The sequence below is a fragment of the Mustela nigripes genome, chromosome 9 (genome assembly GCF_022355385.1).
Source record: "Mustela nigripes isolate SB6536 chromosome 9, MUSNIG.SB6536, whole genome shotgun sequence".
NCBI classification, from domain to species: domain Eukaryota; kingdom Metazoa; phylum Chordata; class Mammalia; order Carnivora; family Mustelidae; genus Mustela; species Mustela nigripes.
Window position 1 is genome coordinate 78,339,577 of NC_081565.1, and position 7,621 is coordinate 78,347,197.

Genomic DNA, 7,621 nt, shown 5'->3' on the forward strand with positions numbered 1-7,621 from the left:
ATGCCATAGCTAAGACTGCTGATTGCATTTGAAACAAGGAAGAATAAGATATTGTGGGCCTAGTATGGGTAGAGACAGGATATTGCATTTATATCACCTGATATTAAAAGTCAAAATGAGGGGCGCCTGGGTGGCTCAGTGGGTTGGGCCTCTGCCTTCGGCTCAGGTCGTGATCTCCAAGTCCTGGGATCAAGTCCTGCATTAGGCTCTCTGCTCGGCAGAGAGCCTGCTTCCCTTCCTCTCTCTGCCTACCTCTCTACCTACTTGTGATCTGTGTCTGTCAAATAAATAAATAAAATCTTTAAAAAAAAAAAAAAGTCAAAAATAAGAGTGAGTTCTGCTGGTTGTTATTTTTTGTTTTGCTCTAGGGGAGTTTGTGTAGTTTGGTCCCTCTTCAGCATCCTTTGTGCTATCTTATATTAGAATGCAACCCAGGTAGTAAGCCTTTTCCTTTTTTTTTATCCTTTTGTTTGAGACACAGAGGGACCATATGGAGAGAGAAATTTAGCAAGCTTCTTGACTCTTACCATTTAAACACCTGGGTTTATAAAAAGATGTTCACTGTCGGTGGTTTACAGTGGAAGTCCTGTCACACTCCTTGATGACGAAGAGACTGGGCTACTCCAGTACTGGCTACTCTACCTGCTCCAGGTATAGTCTCCTCAGCTTTTCCTCAAAACAGAGACAACTCAGACTAGGGTGACTAAACCATCTAGGTTCGCCCACGGCACTGAGGAGTTGACTGGGACATAGAACTTTCATGCTAAAACAGGGAAAGTGTCAGGCAAAGTAGAAGAATGGATCACCCTAACTCGGACCCCCAGAGAGTATGGAGCAGCTCTTGACTGTGGCCTGTGGTCCCTGGGCCTACAGGAACTGCACTGCTGTCTTTTACCACCAGGGATAAGGCCTCCCTGTCCAGGCCTTGGAAGTGACCATGTGGATGTTCTCTCATTTGTCTGGTACCAGGATAACCTCTGACAGTGTCCACATTAACAAAACGGGCATAATTGTGCCTACTTCTTACTTCTTCTATGAAAACCAGATAAGTTAATATTAATGCATATAAAGTGCCTACAACAAAACCTGGTACTTCATTCGTGCCTAAGACATGTTACCGATTATCATTATGATAATAGTTAGCTAAGGCTTGAGGGAAAATGATGCGGAACTTCACATCATAGTTGCTCTCCCAGTGAATCTTAACACCTTACACATATCTTTCCCAAAGTTAGAAAAAAGGAAAGAGAAAGGGACGGAGGGCGGAAGGGAGGGAGAAAAAGAGGAAGAAAGGACACATGATCATCAGTTAATAAGATTTATCTACTTTCTTAAAAATTAATGCTACCCACAAGAACTGACATTTGAGCATAGTCAAAGTTCATATAAAAATGTTTTCAAAATGCAAGTAATTAGTATTAATACACTGCCTTTTCAGAACAAGTTACTGCTCTTACTGACATTATTTATCGTAGTTAAGAAATGCAAACGACCTGGATATCCACCAATGAGATAATGATTAACATACTTGTGTTACGTTCCTACTCAGCAATCTGTTAAAATGAATAAGGTAGATTCTTATGCACTGACATGAAAAGATCCCCAAGGCATACTATACATATATATAGCATAATCCCTTGTATGTAAACAAACCACAGATATGTCTCTATATAGGCATAAGGACATACATGCATTAAAAACAAGGTTTTCAGGGGTAAATGCATAAGTACCTAAGGATTATCTCTGGAAAGCAGAGAACAGTTTGGGGTGGCTTGAATAGGAGACTCACTTTTAGATTAAAATCATATGCTGCTTAAACTTTATACAAAAAGTATATCCATATATTATTAATACTTACAAATTTTTTAAAATAGCATAATGAACAACTGTAGGAAAAAACTCCACCGCCAAATTATTTTGCTACTGTTTTGTCCCTCCTCCTTCTCACTCAACACCAACATCCTTCCAAAACAGGAAAACAAATTTGTTGCATATGGCAAAGTACCCAGATTACTGTACGTGAGGTGTATGGCAATAATTCAATAACTGATCATGAGAGTTGACTGTAGTGAAGAGTCCACAGGGCTGCACCCGAGGACAAATGAAAGAAATAGTCACACTGTTGAACATGATTTGTCAATAAGTTCTTTAAAAAAAAAAAAAAAAGTTGTTAGCTGTTCTTAACCACTTGGTCTTTAGCCACGTCATCTTAATAATCAGGGATTTTATGTTTTTTTAGGGAATATGTTTTAATAGAACACTAAAGTTACTTTTTTTTTGAGGTCTTTGCAAACTAGATAATGGTAATAATCTGGATTAAATCCTGTGTCACTATTCTAGGGAGGCTGGAAGGGCTACCTTGTTAGCACATATATAGAGACTGTTCTTTTGTCAATATGATCACAGAACCTGAATGGTGAAAATGCTGTCTAGAATATGCTGGGTAGAGAGCTCAACAGGACCCTCTGGGTTTCATTCCAAGTAACTATGACTAGTTTAGGAAAGGCACTTGCTGCACTGGAAAGAACTCAAGTTTTGGAATCAGACTGAGCAGACTTGACTTCACTCCTCAATAAAACATGTGATTTTAGATATATTACTTACTTCCTTATTCCCCACTCTGTCTCTGTCCAAGAACATAATCATCACTACTTCAAAGGATTATCACAAGGATTAAATATAAGTCATAGAAAAACACGACATAAGTACAAAATAAATATTAAGTATTACCTGCCTGCAACTTATACAGTTCCTTTAAACTTTATGCAGTTACCTTGCTGTATTGGTTTTCATTTTTCTTTTAATTAACTTATTTTGAATTTCTGGCTTTTTACTCTCTTTAAAAATTCTACTTTAACTGTAAGGTCAAGTAATTACAAAAGAATAGAACTTTTTAAAACATTTAATGAACAGAAACCTATTCATTCAAATATGTACTCAGAGAAATCATGGGGTCTTTTCATTGCCAGGGGCTGTAAAAGTCATCTGGTTAAATCTAAACCCCTACTGTAGGAACTCATTTCATCTTCTCCTTCTGAAGAATGCTGAAAATGGAGCATGCTTCTTAACCTCTGAGCTAGAAAAGGATGAGGGCGGAAAAGTCTTTTTTGTTTAAGACTGATTAATTTATTTGGCAGGGAGGGGCAGAGGGAGAAGGAGAGAGAATCTCAGGCAGACTTCATACTAAGCAAGGAGCCAGATCAAGGACTCAAGATCATGACCTGAGCTGGAAGAAGAGTTAGACACTTAAACGGACTGTGCCACCCAGGTGCCCCCAGAGAAGTCTTTTAGAAAGGAAGGAACTGGACAAGAGGAGAAGCCACAAGTGCCCCTAGAGTAGAGTACCTCTTCCCACCAGAACCATTGCCCCAGGTGATCTTTAGCTCTCTGCAGGCAGCTGCTTACAAAGTAATCTACTCTTTGATCTTCAGAAAGCTAAGGGAGACAGATCTAGGACATCGTTCTACAGTCAATGAAATGTGCAAGAGAGCATTGGATTTTAGGGGTATTGTTTTCCCAAGAGCTCAACCTCCTTAAAAGATGACAATAATAATGGGTGCTGAGTTTCTTCTGGAGTTCCTCTGTGTCATTGCTAACCAACTCCTGGTCCATAGTTGGCAGTCCAGAATTTACTCTAAGACTAAACTTTTCTGAAATCTCTGAAACCTTCTGGGATGTCCACTGAACACTATTCCTATTCTTTTGTCCTCTGGACTCCCTCTTCAATAGCCTTCTTGAGGTCTTCAAAGATATTACCTTCTGCTATATAATTAGAAAACTCAAAGCAGCATTCTATCCAGCATCAAAAACTTCAGGAAATCTTCAATTTGTGTGTAGCCTTAGACACATTTCAATGATAGTATGCTATTAAGAATGAACAATTTTAGATTCTTTTCTGGTTTTATATGATTATGTATAATTAACATATATAATTAAATATAATTATTTATATTATTGTATTATGAACAAAAAAAGCAATGCTTTTTACATTTCTCTATCCTGCTTCAATTTGTTTCATCACTTTTAATTTTAAAATAAAACAGAAGATTTTTCTCTACATATGTTTCACATGTAAAGCTTTACTATGTTGTAAATTACAGTACAGAAAGGAATTAAATCAGACATATACCAATAACCAAAGCACCTGCTCTGAGATTCTAAGGGTCTAACTTTATCTTGGCCACTCTGGAAACAAGATCCACAGGGAATAAATATACACCCATCTCTATGCCTCGGTCCTCCCATTTATTCATGAGACAACAATAGTAGTGCCTAGCTATGAATTTCTCTTCCAATGACATAGCATATCTTTAGTCTGGAAAAAGAACTGTCCTCAGTTAAATTGAGAAGTGTTTACATATAAAATTTAAAAGTAGATATAAATATCTTTGTAAGTAAAAAATTCATAAATCGAGCATCTGTAAAGCCAAGGAATGAGTACAGATATCATTTAAATCTATGGAAGTGAGTGAAACCACTCTGAGAGTATGTTCAACAGAGAAACAAAGAGTGCTCAAGAAGTAAGTAGACTTAAGGAATGTCACATTTAGAAGATGGTTAGAGAAGACAGAACCAAACAGATTTGGAGGGAGTTGTCTATTAGGTAGGAAGACACCACTTAATCAGAGTTTCTATTAAGCTCATAATTCTGAGATGAGTGATGTACAACATGTAAAAGGGTGGTTCACATTATAAGGGGAAATACAATTATGACATAAATTAAAAGGGGAAATGCTCCTGGAGAGGCCACAGAACACTGAACCAGAAGACAGAGGCGAGGATTGAATTCCCCAGCTCTGTTACTAGGTACATGACATTGAACGGGACACATGACTTAGGCCTAAGCCTCAGTGAACTCCTTTGCAAAAGGAAAGACAAGAATACATAGATCAATGGACTGTTGTGAGAATTTATCGTACTAATACACTTGAACATACATTACAAATAAATGGAAAAACATAACACAAACATAAGACACTTGCCTTGGCTCTCTGCCTAGTACTTTAATTCCTCCAGGACAAGAGCCTACCCTACCCACGTCTCTTGTTAGTCTTCTGCCTGAAAACTGACCTCTCTGATGATATCCGCCTGCTTTCTGTGATCTTCTGCTGTGTGATATCTAGGACCTTAGCACCAGCTGCCCACTGCCAGAACTTTACACACCCCAGTTGCTGGGCTCTCGCCGAATTACCCACCCTGTTTCGGACTTTCTGGTCCACCTACCATCCATGAGCCCAAGTTATGATCTGCTTCAACGTGTTGTTTCAAAGCCAATCCCAGAGTTTATTATTGAGATTCACAGTTAACATCCATCCCTAGTCTGTTCACTCACAAAGATTTCTTGAAATCTTGAGACCAAAGCGCCTTGTGTGTATCTTAAAAGGTGAGATCTACAGCAAAATACATATATGTACTAATTCACCAATTTCCTTCACCTTCAGTTCTTGATTTACTTAAATAATAAAAACTTCTGTTTATTTAAATCGTCTTAAAATTGTTTATGACTATGCTAAAAAGTATTTGGATTGTGTTTGAAAGTCTTCTCTAATCAGGTAAGATATCCATGCTACTTACTTAAAGATTCTTTGATCTAGTTGTTTTCACTGAAAATAAGTATGCTTTTAAAATTACCAACAGTGCTTCACAATAATTAAATTACTATTCACTTTATCCATTCCTTAAGGGAAAAAGTTAGCCAACCATTTGTTGAGCTGGGTTTAAAACCCACCTATTATTGGATTCACTAATATTTTAATTATGATTTAATTATCAATGATTAAAGAGGAAAAAATCATAATTAAATAATGTTATACTCTGAATTTTTTAATTAGTTGATTTTCTCTAAATACTATATTGTAATCCTTTCTCCCAATCATTTTGAAAATAATAAAAATAAAATTGAGTCTCTTTACTTTGATCTTTGAGATTTTGGAAGGGGCTGCAGAATAAAAAGGGAGGAAGGTCACTATGGGAACATCAAATGATCGCACCAATTTTTAAAACCCTAGCAAACACTCTGTGCTTCACCAAGCTCTACTGAAGCACAGAGAGAAAATGAAGTTACCCATGACAGGGTATTACAATAATGCCATAGAAGCAATTCCTAAGGGGGCGCCTGGGTGGCTCAGCGGGTTAAGCCGCTGCCTTTGGCTCAGGTCATGATCTCAGGGTCCTGGGATCGAGTCCCACATCCGGCTCTCTGCTCAGCAGGGGGCCTGCTTCCCTTCCTCTCTATCTCCCTGCCTGTCTACTTGTGATCTCTGTCTGTCAAATAAGTAAATAAAATCTTTAAAAAAAAAAAAAAAAAAGAAGCAATTCCTATCTCCATAATGGGAAGTTACATGTCAAGCTAAAATATCCATGTCTTTTATATTTTAGGACTAATAACTTTTATTACTGTTTTTAAGGGATGTCATTTTCTACTTTTCAAGAAATTTAATTACATTTGCTCTTCTCCAACCATTATCAATTCCCTCTTTTGGTCCATGCCTAGAGTATAAAGAAAAATCTAAGCAAAACCGCAATGACTTTACCTGAATTCTTACGCAGAATACTAAGTGTTCTAACTTTCTCACAGGACCTACCAGTTTACTACAGTTAACTACTTTAAGGAAATAAGCCTGGCTCCACTGGCGATGGGGATGAGCAGTGATAAAATTCAGACCAGAGGAAGTTTCAGTATTCATTGTCATTGGTTATATGCTCCTATACCATTCTGTATCTTTCTTCCCCAATATTTACCAGTTCATAATTATGTAGTTATATGATAATATTGTTAATGTCTTTCTCCCCAACATGACGGAAAGGTCCATGGGAACAAGGGTAAGATCAACTTTTCCTACCAGTGTATATTTCAGCATCCAGTCAGTGGATGTCTAAAATGCAGTAAGTATACAAAACACTTTAATGGAAATAAATAAGTTAAATAAATAATTTTCAAAGAGTCCTTGGGAATGGATCAGTATCAGTCACTTGGTATGTCCTATGTAACAAAATTCTACAAAGGCATTTTGAACAATTAGCTGATTACACCACATTTTGAGCATGCCCATTTTCTCTGATACTTGTTTCCAGAGGCTGGTTTCAGCCTTCTCTGATGACCACAGAGTGACAGCCCTTTTACATACTTATATTAAGAATATTCTATTAAATACTTTGAGTTTTGTAGTTTGTCTTTAGAAGTCCACCTGAAAATTTAGAACAACAACAACAAAACTCCTTAGAAGCATATCCCCTAATCTGTTATACTAATAATATGAGAGAAAAAACAGGTTTTTTTGAACCCTTTCTCTTCATGTGGTATGAGTATCTGAAAGATAGGTCATCTGACCGTACAGTAGGGATAAGTGGTTCTCAAACTTGAGTGTGCATCAGAATCACACAGAGGACTTAAAACACAGATCGCTAGACAAATCCACAGAGTTTCTCATTCCATAGGTCTGGTGTGGGGATCTGAGAATTTGTATTTCTCACACCTACCCAGGTTTTGCTGATGCAGCTGGTCTGGAGATCACGCTTCGAGAGCAACTAGAGTAGTTGCTGGAAGGGAACCTTGTTAAAATTAGGTTGAATACCAGCCACATTCTTGGTTGAAACAGTTCCACAGAGAAAATTATAAACG

At 37.5% G+C, this 7,621-nt stretch overlaps 1 protein-coding gene across 1 annotated transcript in view; it reads right to left on the reverse strand.

Annotated features, from left to right (window-relative positions):
• TMC1 (transmembrane channel like 1) overlaps nt 1–7,621 on the reverse strand; it is a 384,878-nt gene that overhangs the window by 376,125 nt on the left and 1,132 nt on the right. The gene's annotated exons all lie outside the window — the stretch shown is intronic.